We start from the raw sequence: 12,464 nt of genomic DNA on the forward strand, positions 1-12,464 counted from the left end.
CCCACCATGTTGTGTCAGAATTCCAAATGTGTCCACAGATTCAAAAAGGTTGGGGGCCCCTGTATTAGCATATATCGTGCAGAGCTAGTGTGCAATCTGAAAACATGATTTGGGCTAGATAATGTTATTTTCCCATCTTCATCTCAGTCCTAATGTAAATGGTTAGGAACACTGCCTGTTGAATGATTCTGACTGAAATTCTGTACCTCCTCTCTTTCAGGTAATTGACCAGTGTGGCAAAAGGCAACAGCTGAATGGCCCTCAGCTCTTAGCCCATGGCCTTCAGTGAGCTGAGCCGGCAAACCCAGTAGCAGCCCAGGAGCTGTGTTGTATTTCCCTTGTCTAAATTCTATTTTTGTGTTTCTTTGTAAACTGCTTTAGTCTCCTGGGTGGAAAAAAGCAGGACAGAAATAAATAGATTCATAAACTATGCCAGGGTAGGGCTGTGAGGCTCAATTTAGTACCAGCACTCAGGTCCTGCTAATTCCCCTTCCCCAACTCCACAAACTGAAACAGTGTGAGTCTCCTTAAATAAACCTTATTTATTACTATAATTTCTTATTATAACCTCTGCATTTATCTTTACTGCCTTTCAAGCCCTTCAGTAATGCTTCATTGCACACTTAAAATATCCACATTTCTGGAGTATGGATCATTGCTTTGAATTGGTATTCATAGGATTATTGTATCCTGGAGAATGCTACTATTGCTGAGAATACTGTCTGTGCCTTTCCCAGCATTAAAATCCAAGAAAGCAGCTCTACAGGTAGAAAGGATGCAGAGGACACATTGTTTCTCCTCACTAGTGCTCAAACCTATTTTTGCTGCACTGACTCTATTTAAGGAAAATAGGGCTACATTCACATGGTCTGGAGAACACGTGCTTGATATACACAGTTAACAATCCATCCTTTTTTGTACACAAGAGTGAATGAGTTATACCAGAACACAACTGAGGGATTACTTTTTGAATGCTTCGTTACACATCTCCCTGCATATAGAAAATTAAGATAAAAGGGAAAGGATGGACTAATCCTCTCTACTACTATGCTATTTTCTACCCAGAGTGATTTTTTAAAGATAACCCAACATTCAAAAATGTAATCTTTCACATATAATCTAAAGTGTAGCAGTCCATTCTGCCATTTTATTCTGTCCTATCCTTAGTTTCAGCCTCATAGGCTGATGAGATAACATTTAGAACTGAAGCAATAATGTATCCATAATAGTAGCTTTCCTCCATGGAAAAAATAGTTGGATCTTAGCAAGGAGAACATAAATGAGAGAAAGAACAGCAACAGTTGCAATTGCTGGCCAAACAAAGGTGATTTCAATCACACTGTAGAACATCCTATCCTGGGGTAAGGGGAAGAGCAGGAATACAGTCCTGAGAGAAGAACTGATCCAACTGCATGGCAGAAGGTCAAGCAACGAGGGTCTGCTGAGGAGACAAAGGCACTGACAGTCAGTAGTAGCACTTTGTGGAGTAAATGCCGCCTCTGGTATAGATGTCTCCTTGGGAGAAAAAGCTTCCTCAGGAGTAAACCAAAACAGAATTGGCTTTCTGGCTGTGAAGGGACTGTTAATCTTATGAGTTGGTTGGAGAGCCAGTTTGGTCTAGTGGTTAAGTGTGCGGACTCTTATCTGGGAGAACCGGGTTTGATTCCCCACTCCTCAACTCACAGCTGCTAGAATGGCCTTGGGTGATCCATAGCTATCGCAGGAGTTGTCCTTGAAAGGGCACCTGCTGTGAATGCCCTCTCAGCCTCACCCACCTCACAGGGTGTCTGTTGTGGGGGGAGAAGATATAGGAGATTGTAGGCCGCTTTGAGTCTCTGAACCAGAGAGAAGTGTGGGGTATAAATCTGCAGTCGTCGTCTTCTTCTTCTACAGCATTTGTGCCATTAAAGTGGCATCTCTGCAATTCTAATCTGTGTTTGCCTGTGCTGAAGCTGCAAGAAAATTGAATACTCTAGTAGAGGAGGAAAACTGTTGACTTTACACTCACATTACACTATTGAAGCTTTTAAAGTAAATCCACCATATTTGAGAGAACAGTATCAGAGAGGTCTGTTCCTTATATTTGTGTAACAGAACCCTTCAGCAGTGGATGTCAATGAAAACAATGTGTTTTTCTTTTATGGTGCCCCAAAAACTGCATTTGGTTTTAGATACGCAGTCAGATTTATTACATAACATATTATGAACCCTGTGTGTTTCAAGATGTGTCAAGTTCTTTTTCATGGGAAATGCAAATGAAGCACTAAGAAACAGAGTTCAGCCTTGATGAACTAATGTCATTTTCTGGTACCTGGTCTGGAACTACAGCAAATGTGCCAAGACTTCCATAATACAAAGGTGTTTAAAAGAATATGATCAGGAAGTAATGCAACAACTTCTGTTCCTGACACCTGCCTGCATGGTGCACAGAATCACAGCTAGATCAGTCAAGAAGTCATAGTGATTTCCCCCCCAGCTACTCAAAAAAGGGGGGGAAAGTAGCTGGGGAAAAGTAGCATCTGTACCTATAAAAAGAAGTTTCAGAACCACTATAACCTGCTAACTGCTCAGTAGTATATCAGCAGACTAAAGAAATTAATTCACTGCAATTTTTAGAATGGTTGTACTTAAAAATAACAGCCGTTTTAGATACCTTCTTAATCACCTAGTATTATAATATTGCTTTGATTCAGTTGATGTGAAGGTCTGCAGTCTGTGACAGTTTAATTCAGGCCCACATAACGTATGACTACAAAGCTAAAGGCAACCCACCAACCATATGTCGTGGCCCACCAGGGGCTTGATAAGCCTGCTTCTGCTTGGGACTACAAAATAGGAGGTTGTCAAGCATCTGGCAGGCCACAATACAAAAGAGATGGGTCGCAATTTGGTTTAGTGGGTCATAAGTTATGTGAGCCTTGTTTAATATCTTCATCTGTTTCAAAACATATTTTATGAATGCTTTCACTTGTATGCTAATAACACAAAGAAGATCAGTATCCTCCAACTTTTATGTCATTCCTAACTGCCTTAGATTAAACTTTCTGTCTGCTGTACTGACAATATATATGTATCCACATACACAAGCACAGATAAAATATTTTCATTTCTTCATCTATAGAGAACTGATATAGCAGGAAACAAGTGACCTTGAGGTGGGGAAAAACACACCAATAGCAGTGGGCAGCAAACTCATTAGAGGAACTAAAGAACATTGAACTGTATTCCTCCATGCATCAAAACTTTCTGAAGCATCCAACTGGAACATACAGTTAACTCAAAAGTCTCCTGGAAAAGAATATAGATCTTCAGTCCCTAAATGACAATCAATTAGGGTATTCTTGGAACACTAGAAAGAAGCCTTTAATGTAAACATTTTTGATAAAATACTGTAAGTAAACAACTTTCATTTCTTGAATAAATAAGCACCAAAGATGCTTGCTTTAAAAATATTAAGCTTGCTGGAAAATGATCAAATATACTTATTAGAAATACATATGCCGCATATTCACAGTGCTAAGCAAACTACATGCAATCCACACAAATATGTTTCCTCATTAGTATCTTATAAGATAACTAACACATCAAGATAATAAAACCACCACAGGAAGGCAAATACTTTGTTTCAGAAGAGGCAATAAATGATGGGATGATTAAAGTTGATTAATGGGCTTTTGCTTCAATATTTTTCTTAGCTTCTTTTTATAAAAAAGACAAAGAAATATCGCCAAAACAAATTTCTGTACTATAAGAATGTTATAATTGGATGAAAAATAACGCATTGTCACCCAACGAAAACTGGCAACACATAAATCATTACAAGGAATTCAGCATTTTAAGGATATTAGAAGAACCCTAGGACTGCACTGTAATTTTTAGCATCCCATCAGTCTCTGGTTTTGAAGGGTTCTTCCTGCTTTCATCTGTACGCTTCAATAAAGCTAGACATGACCGAAGATATTTGTCAAAACACACATTTGATATTCCTTTCTTTTAAAGGTAAAAATTAAAGAACACAATCCTTTGAAGAGTTAGGTAAACTAAAATGAATAAGCATGTCTATCTCTTCATGGGATCAGGCCATATCACACACAGACTGGGAGAAATTCAACACAATTCTGCTGCCATTAAAAATGACCTATTATAAATGACCTTTGAACATGATGCTTTAGTTACAGCATTAATACTGAAAACTAAGGTATCTAATATTTTTCTAAATATAATTCTAAATTGTAAATTGAACTAATCTGCATTACATTTCAGTGATTAAGCATAGTCAGTTCATGGTCCAATCCTATGCATTTTTAATACTCAGAAGCAGGGCTTTTTTGAGGTGTAAACCAAAATGCCCTCAAAACGAGGATGGGGAATTGTCAGGTGGGCACTTGGCTTAATCAGGATCTTTTACCTGTGTATACAGGATTCCACGTCCAGAAATTAATGCTTAAAATATTAGGGACTCTAATTAAGTAAAACAATTAAAATTTATTCCAGAAAAATATAGGCTTACATACAAGATAAAATACTCATAAAATCATTCATACAGTCCTAAGAAAAACAGAGAGAGATATAGAGACAACACATGGGTATACAAACAGGGTAATAATTACCTATCAGTCTTCAAGGAAGGCTTCAATGGCGACGAAAGAGGAGGGGGGAAATGGGACCCTCAACTGGCCAAGAATCGGGGATGGATCTAGACAGCCGAGATAGGGTACTGCTAGATTCATACATGAGTGGAGTTGGATCAGAGGTTAAATAGACTACCTTAGACCCTCAAGGGATAAGAGGTACAGGGGTGGATGACAGGTGGTCAGCTGGTACATGACCTCAGAAAAGGGGAGGCTCTGCAGAGACCATAAGGGCTGGACTAGTGCAGTAGCCAATAGCCAGTTAATTGGCAACCCCTGACTGGATGCTCATAGCTAGCCAATGAGTGGACTTGGCCTTAGTTACCTGATTGGCTGACCAGGTAGCAATGGGCCAAGGGGGAGTCTCCAGGATGACTGTTGGGGAACAGAATGGGGGAAATTACTGGGTGGAGGTGTGCTTAAGACTATTAAGTCTGACAGGATCCACGCCTAAGATAAGCTTGATTGCCTTATGCAGAAGTTGAAGCAGCTGTTGGATACGTGAGTCTCTTGCTTTGCTGTAATGGAGTCAGGAAAACAAGATGGATTCTGGTGGTGTTAGCCTTTGGTTCATGGAAACAGGCTGGACACTGTTTGCCTGTACAGTTCATGGCAGCATGGCTTCTTCCACTGCAGTGGCCAAGACTGGGCACGCAAGGAGCAGCTGGAAACTCGTCTGTAGTTCTGGCTAACACCCATCCAGAGATGTAGAATGCTGCTGCAAAGCTGAGGCTTATAGTATCCACATAAGCCTTAGAAACCGTGGGCAAAGTCCACTTCTTAGAGCAGATGTGTGCGAGTCAAAACTCCAGGCACCCTGGCAACCATACTGCTGATCACAATGTCCATGTGTGTGAAAAGTGGAGGGCTTTTTCTTACACAGGAACGCAATTCCCGCTGGCTTGGCAGAAGGAGGTGTGGCCTAATATGCAAATGAGTACCTGCTGGACTTTTTCTACAAAAAGCCCTGTGTGAAACAATGGTGATGTTAGGGGGTGTGGTCTAATATGCAAATGAGTTCCTGCAGGGCTTTTTTCTACAAAGAAAGCCCCACCCAGAAGCAACTACTGAGATTAGGACCTATGTATAATTTCTCTAGTACTGATGTCAACCCATAACATGTGCTCTCATGTACCATCTCATGAGTCATAAAAGGAAATGTCTATTTTTTTTAAATGAACTGTCGCAAACAGATCACATTATGGTAATAAGTTTACAGGCAGGGTGGGGCTCTTGGATCCCAGTAAAACATATCTATTTAGGGTTGTCCTGGTCTGGAGACCTTCCCCTGACTTCAGGGTTATCAGGAAGTGTGGGGGGGTGAATGTCCTCTGGGCACTCCATTATACCCTATGGAGACATATCCCCATAAGTATAATGGAGAATTTATCGATGCATATCTAGGGCTTTGGGGAAGCTGTTTTCTGAGGAAGAGGTGCCAAATTTGCAGCATAGCATTTGGCGCCTCTCCTCAACCCCGCCCCCCTCAAGTCTCAAAAAGATTGGATCAGGGGGTCCAAATTCTATGAGCTACAAAAGAAGGTTCGCCTACCCTCCATTATTTCCAATGTAGGGATGGCATTTAAATGGTCCCTTTAAATGTGATGGCCAGAACTTTCTATGGAGTTCAATAGTGCTTGTCACAACCTTGGTTTTGGCTCCACCCCCAAAGTCCCCAGATATTTCCTGAGTTGGACCTGGCAACCCTATCTATTCCCTTATTTGTTTATAGCCCACTTTTCTCCCTGATTGGGATCCAATGTGGCTTTTCACATTGTTCTCCCTTTGACCACTTTGACCGGCCCTTCTATGGCAGATTGTGGATTCTTACCCAGTGAGCCCAGGTCTTAGTCTGACACTCTAACCACTATGCCATGCCAGCTCTCCTAATCTCCTTCCCTGCAATCTTTTGGCTCTAACCGAATTTAATTAAAGTTACTTCTTGCTAAAGATATGTAAGTTTGCAATCTAAGTCAATTCAGTACTGTTACAAAATCTTACTCCTTTTTTAGCTCCAGCCTTCCCACACTTACATCATAACTCTTCGTTGACATTTCTGGTTTTCCTCTCTGCTTTTTTTCAACTAAACGGGAACTTCTGGAAGGCTCATCTCTCACTAGCAAATGAGATATGTGCTGTCACTGGAACATCCATTCACCAAGAACGGAATCCAAAGGAATAATGAAAACAAGAACCAAATGTATTTTGAAGTATTTTGCCTTTTAAAGTAGTATAAATGGAATGGTGAGAAAAGAGGTGCAAGAAATTTCACCTTTTACCCTTCTCATAGTTAATTTAACAGACAATATTCATTTCTAATAATGTTACAAAATCAAGATTCTATAGCAACCGTTATAATAGGTATTTTTAACACCAACCACAAAACCCTCCTCAAACAAATACCTTTAGAAACTGGTATTTGCTTCAGTTTAATTCAAGGGCCTATGTACACACCCATTTATCCTTCAATTACTCATTTCCTTATATTCATTTATATCAGGCTGAGCACTAAACCGAAACCAGCCAACCAGCTATGTATGAAGTCCCACTACTACCCAATCAACCTCCTTAGACTGCATAACTACCGGGCTGTTTTTGGCTTCAAGAGGGAAAATTTACACAATGGAAAGATTAATCTAATGGTATCAACAAAGTGAACAAACCGCTCCCATAAAATCTTCAACTTGGCAGGCGCCCCAGAAGCACTGGAAACCTATGTTCCAAAGACCTAACTACATGGCATCTTGTTCTCAGGTACATCCCCATAGTCTGCAAAAAATAGACATGCTGAGAATTCCTGGATTAAATCTTATTCCCAGGTATACAGGGGCCCACATCGGATCATAGGGAGAGAGGTCTTAAGGATCTACTTCACAGGATTGTTTTCTCCATCTGAAATGGCTCCAGGGAAACTTACATGTGGCCCAAATCCTTCAGGGCTCTTTCAGTTTAGGCCAAAGGTGCAGCAGTGAAGCTTAAGCACCTTCTTCCCAAGGCCCTAATATAAATTATTTATTTACTTCATTTTACCTGCCTTTCCCTCACTGGGGACAGCTTACACTGTCTCTGTTTTATGCTCACAATAACTCTGTGAGGTAAATCAGGCTTGAGACTGTATGACTAGGCCAAGGCCACCCAGCTAGTTTTATGACAGAGCAGGGATTCAAACCTAGGTCTCCCAGATCCTTGTCCAACACTCTAACCACCTATACCATACATGCCTAGGAATCAAGATTATTCTCACATGCCTGGGAATCAAGATTACTTGCGGAAACTCCCAAGACCCATGACAGACCTGGACACAAGTATTTTGTAGTTAGGGCCTCAGTCCATGTAAAAGATGAGTGGGAATGGTACAGTAGCTGGAGTGTTGTCCTAAGATCAAGGAGGCCTCTATACTGCTATGATGTTTGCTGGATGACCTTGGGCCAGCTACTCTCTCTAAACCTAATCTACTTCACAAAAGGTTCCAAGGATAAAATGAGGAAGAGGATACCATGTACACCTCCCTCTGAGCTCTTCTATGGAAGGAGAAGATAAAATTATAATAAATAATCATGTTAATTTGACTTCCATGGCAGCATCTCTCAATTGCTTCACTCCCACAAACAAGAAAACTGACTTGTATGGCAGATGATGGAGGATAAAGATGAAAAATGGCTTGTTGTCTTATACTAGCTGAAAGCTACTATCTAGGAAGACAGAAATTGGTTATTTGTTGTCCTCATTACTGATACTATTAATACTAAAATTACATTTTATCATGTTCTAGGAAAAAAATGCATCTACATTTAAATACCACACATCTGTATAATTCTCAGCATGTAACATAAATCAAGTTCCTAAAAACTTCTGAATGTCAACACTCAACTTACAAATGAGAAAGTTATTTGATGGATGCCATAGCAAGAAACCTGGTACCCTCAATGCACAGCAACCAAGAAGGTCTGAGCGCCTGCTCCGGCTGCAACGCCACTGAGGATGTTCTCCGCAGCTGAGAACGAAACGTCTGGAAGGAAAACTTTCTCCAGTAGAACACGGCACTTGATCCTGAAAGATTCTACAAACCCTAATGATGTTACCAGCCATGAAAACCTGAAATCTTTGATAAACCTGGTACTGTACTATGCAAATAAGTAAAGTTGGAAGACATACAATGAGTATCAGGTACAAGTTCAATAACACACACCAAGAGTCTCCATCATGGTGCTCAGCCACCCCTTTTCTGGCAACTGCCAAGTGTTTTTGGAAAGCTGGCACAACCAGGTGGGTCATCTACCTAGCAAGGCTTCTAACTGGCCAATTGATATGTTGGGCAGATTTTTTAAAATGTTGCTTTAGCAGCAGCTACCACCACAGCACAAGGATCTTCTCCATTTTGTGGCTGGCTCTGCCTCTTTCAGTGCCGTTACGTGGCTGTGCCTGCCCTGCTGTTTTAGAATTCCACAAGGTGTCTGCAGGTGTCAAAAAGGTTGGGGACTCCCAAGATACAAACTCTGAAAATGAAAACAAAAGGAACCATTCTTCTCTGCCAGAGAAATAGTAATTCATTCCTTCATGACTGTGTGCACACACACACAGAGCAAAGTTGCCATTTTCTGCAGATACAAAACTTGTCTAAAACAGGAACAGCTTTTATCTCAGTGTGGCTTTCATACATTGTTGGACATCCATACTGCAGTGGTTTTAAGTTTCTGTAGAATGACTGCAGTAGCTCTGTTGAATTCTTACTAAAACACCAGTGCCGACAGCGCTGCTGTGAACTATGTCCAGTTACCCCAGCTTAGTGAATGGGAAAGTAGGACGAGGAAAAAAAGTCTAAATACATACCATCATGCAAGAAAGATAGATATAGATGCCATTCTTTTAAAAGTGTGCTGCTCCTTAGTCTGAGCTTTCCCCGCCCTAATTCCTAGGCTACAAGGCTCACTAGGAACAGAAGTTGTGGGAGTGGCCCAAAAGGATAGGATAGGACTATGCTTTGGAAATAAACACTTTTATTGCTTCCAAGGGTGACTTGCCTGGCTTCATCATTAACAGGGGTTCAGACACAGGCTAGGATGGTACTATTCCAGGGGCCATTTAGAACAATACATTATTTACTCATTTATTTAGTTATTTATGGCACATTTTTCTCCCCAGTGAGGGCCAAAAGCAACTCACAATATCAGGCAAGATAAAAATTCACCAAAAAAACGAAGTTTCTTTTTGTTTCTTTATTACTGCTTTTTTGCTCTCACTCTATTATATTTTTTTGTTGTGATACTCTACTTAAGCTAGCTGGTGAATCCTTTAGGGCAAATATGCAGAGTATTTAAAATAAATAAATATTATATGGAGCATTTACACAGTGAAGTGGTATAAACACAGGAAAAAGGAAACAGCATTCCAGCCATTCCAACTATGGGGCATAATAGTGTTTGGGGGGACACCATGCATTAAAGAAGGGATGGTGGGGAAGTAACTACTTGTGTAGTTTCCAGTCAAGATGTGTTATGATCTCTGCCCCCCCCAAATGAAAGCATTGCCTACTGGGAACAATGGGAGATGCTGGCATGCCCATAGGATAATGGGGGACAAGAATGACAATTGACTTGCATTTGCCCACTGAAATATAATAGAGTGAACAAAAGTTGCAACAAAAACGCAGAATAGGCTTTAAATGAAAGTGCCTGAGATGTACTGCTCTGGGTCTAGAACAGGGGTCCCCAACCCCTGGGCTGTGGACCAATACCGGTCCGTGACCTGTTAGCAACTGGGCCATGAGTTGTATAATTATTTTATTATATATTACAATGTGGTAATAATAGTAAGAAAATGACAACATTGGATTTATATCCTGCCCTCCATTCTGAATCTTAGAGTGGCTCACAATCTCCTTTATCTTCCTCCCCCACAACAGACACCCTGTGAGGTGGGTGGGACTGAGAGGATTCTCTCAGCAGCTGCCCTTTCAAGGACAACTCTGGGAGAGCTATGGCTGACCCAAGGCCATTCCAGCAGCTGCAAGTGGAGGAGTGGGGAAACAAACCTGTTTCTCCCACATAAGAGTTTGCATTTTTAACCATCGCACCAAAATAAAGTGCACAATTGCATCATCCCAAAACCATCCCCCCGCCCCCAGGTCCGTGGAAAAATTGTCTTTCACCAAACCAGTCACTGGTGCCAAAAAGGTTGGGCACCACTGCTGTGATGTACATCAATGGAGCCCATGCAAGTCAACTGGCATTCCTGGATCCCAATGAAACCAATGAGCCTTCAAGTCTCTCCCATTGTTCCCCACAGGCAATCAGTACATCCCTATTTTCTCTATATAAATTCCGCATTGACCTTCATTTAAAAACACGCGTTGTCAGACTTAAAACAAAAAAACCAAGGAGCCCTCCAGTACAAGAAGGAATGTAAGCCAGCCGCACAGGATGCTGCGGAATAAAGTGTGCTCGGCCGAGTAAGAAGCAGCATCAGCGACCCGGACGAGCCCTCCCTTCCTCACAAAAAAACCTTTTCTTCGCCAAGATAAGCCGCGCACAGCGCAAGCGCGCCGCCTCCACCCCCCCCCCAGGTGGAGGGGAGCAGCATTCATGGTCACCAATGGGACTCGGGAACGCTTATCAGACTAGCCAATGAATACGAGCTAGAGGCGGAGCCGGGCTCTCCGGCTGTCCCGGGTGAAGTAGCTGAGACCGGGCGGTTGAAGAGAAAGAAGTTTCTTGGATTCGTCAGGCGGCCAATTTCTCAGCCATAACGATGTCCTTACTGAGCGCCATTACTCTTCACGCAGCCTCTCCCCCTTCTTCCCCCCTCACGCGAGGCAAGCGTCGCGAACCGACTCCCTCTCCCCTCCAAAATCCCACTTCAGTTTACCTCAGTTTGAGCTGCCGCGCGCTCCAAAATTCGTTTTTCCGCTTCAGATGTTGCGGCTCGCCCGTGAAGCGAAGCAGTGCAGGCGGAAGGAAGCGCCGTGTGACGCGACAAAACTCAAGCAACTTCTCTTTCCTTTCCCCCGCTGCCGCCGCCGCTGTCAAGACTGTAAACATCCCGGCATCCCCGAGGACAAGAAGGCGGGGCGGGGCTGAGCAGATACCCTCCCGCAACGCCTACCAGCCTTCCCTCCCTCTGTCGGTCGCCGGGCCTCGCTTCGATTTAGGCGCTTTGACTTTATTTAGGTGCCCTCTCAGCAGCCGAGAAGGTAAAAAGAGCCGGAGGGCAGCCTGGAGTTGGGAAACGGGAAGCGTATTTTGTGGGCGGACACACAACTTGGCCGTAGGCGAAGTCTCTTTAGGAGTTGATATGATGGAGCTGGCACAGTCGTTATAATGGCCGTCTTTCTGCATATTGGTTTCCCTCTTTCACTGCAAAACCCTCGCCCATTCACACAAGTGGCTACCGTGTCAACTGTGTAATGTCAGAAGAGGTGACGCCTGGAGGCTCATGGTAGATGCATTATAAAACCCATTTTGTGGCTTTTTAATTGACATGTGCCCCCAGGGGTCATTTTGTAGAAAAAGAGGTGCCAGAGCTCATTAGCACAACTCATTTGCATATGCCATACACTCCTGACATCACTGGAAGATGTACTAAATTCTATCAGTTCAGCATCTTAACTTAAAACGCTTCTTGAATTATAATTGGCATAATAAACCTTACTCCCACCATACTTTGTAAAATTCCTTTCTCCTATGGGGCCACAGTGGCAAGATGAAAATTTCCATCCACCTGCTTTATATATTTTGGTTATTTTCCCATATTTTGTGGGGGGGAAATATTAGAAAGTTGGACTGGATGGGCCATTAGCTTGATCCAACATGGCTTCTTTTATGTTCTTGTGAGGAC

The 12,464-nt window shown here is 42.3% G+C and overlaps 1 protein-coding gene across 2 annotated transcripts in view; it reads right to left on the minus strand.

The window, feature by feature from the left end:
• The window catches only part of NEK7 (NIMA related kinase 7), a 117,556-nt gene extending 105,788 nt beyond the window's left edge, over nt 1-11,768 (minus strand). The window contains exon 1 of one of the 2 annotated variants that reach the window (XM_060232351.1): nt 11,496-11,768. The gene's annotated coding sequence lies outside the window, so the exon portion shown is untranslated. Of the gene's footprint in view, nt 1-6,664; nt 6,744-11,495 lie in introns of those variants that run through there. The other variant, XM_060232352.1, reaches the window with a different exon arrangement.
• Nucleotides 11,769-12,464: the final 696 nt, after the last annotated feature.

This window comes from Heteronotia binoei, chromosome 2 (assembly GCF_032191835.1).
Source record: "Heteronotia binoei isolate CCM8104 ecotype False Entrance Well chromosome 2, APGP_CSIRO_Hbin_v1, whole genome shotgun sequence".
NCBI lineage: Eukaryota > Metazoa > Chordata > Lepidosauria > Squamata > Gekkonidae > Heteronotia > Heteronotia binoei.